The 1,105-nt window shown below is 36.6% G+C and overlaps 1 long non-coding RNA gene across 1 annotated transcript in view; it reads left to right on the top strand.

The window, feature by feature from the left end:
- LOC106875037 (uncharacterized) overlaps positions 1 to 1,105 on the top strand; it is a 91,219-nt gene that overhangs the window by 32,432 nt on the left and 57,682 nt on the right. The gene's annotated exons all lie outside the window — the stretch shown is intronic.

Genomic DNA, 1,105 nt, shown 5'->3' with positions numbered 1-1,105 from the left:
ACACACACACACACACATTTATATATATATATAAGAGGTATTGGTATCCAGAAGACCCAAGATGGCAGGGAAGGTTATGTAAGTGCTATGAGAGGGCTGTAGTTAGACTTTCAGTTCGATAATAATACGAGTGAGGAGTCTAATGTGGGTCTTGTGTAAGCATGTATATGTTAAATAAAATGAGACAACAAAGCCAAGGCTGTGTGGAATTTATAGGACATTAATAAAGAGAAAGGTAGTATTACAGCTGTTTCTGGGATATTAGGGATATCCCTTCATCAGAGACAATATGAGAGAGTAAACTAGAGGGAAATAGTGGACTTCAATATAAGGAGACTATAGTAGAAGACACCTGCGCAAGGTGTCACGCAGTGGGATAGAACCCGGAACTTGCAACTATATAAACACACAGATAGACCCACACATATGCACATACACACATACACATGCACATACACACACATCTTGTTTATGATCTTAGTTAAAAGTAAGAACAAACCACTTTTCTACAAAATGCGTCATATATATTACAAAGGAAATTTAATCGTCTTTGCTTGAATACCTGTTCTGTGATTGAATCAACCGTTTAATTTACAATAATATATAACAACTGTATTGATTCACTTTGTTTAATTATTTTAATTAGGATTTTAGCTAATGGCTACATTTTATTACACCTCTAAAAACTAATTGACAGATAATGATACTTCGTTTTCCGTTCCCTCAGCGTCCATCCTTTCATCGTTCCCCCACCCCTTCTATCCTCGCTCCACGAATCCCTAATTTTTCTTTCCTTTAATGGATCTCAGTCAGGGTTCCTCTTCATCCTGGTGCATTGCTCCCCTGCCGTCTCTTTTGCCTTGCAACTTCTGTCCATACTCGCTCTTATAGAGTAGTTAATTTGATAGACACACAAACAGACAGACAGACAGATAGATAGATAGATAGATAGATAGATAGATAGATAGATAGATAGATAGATAGATAGTTCTCTTCGAACCATGAGGCAGATAAGGCCGCAACATTGTTCGTCATTTCTTTAATTTTCAGTCTGCGGAGAAATGGCTAAAATTTGCCCTATTTATAATTATACTACATATATATA

This window comes from Octopus bimaculoides, chromosome 14 (genome assembly GCF_001194135.2).
Source record: "Octopus bimaculoides isolate UCB-OBI-ISO-001 chromosome 14, ASM119413v2, whole genome shotgun sequence".
NCBI lineage: Eukaryota > Metazoa > Mollusca > Cephalopoda > Octopoda > Octopodidae > Octopus > Octopus bimaculoides.
Note: the sequence above shows the minus strand (reverse complement) of the source record. Positions and strands in the feature narration are given on the sequence as shown.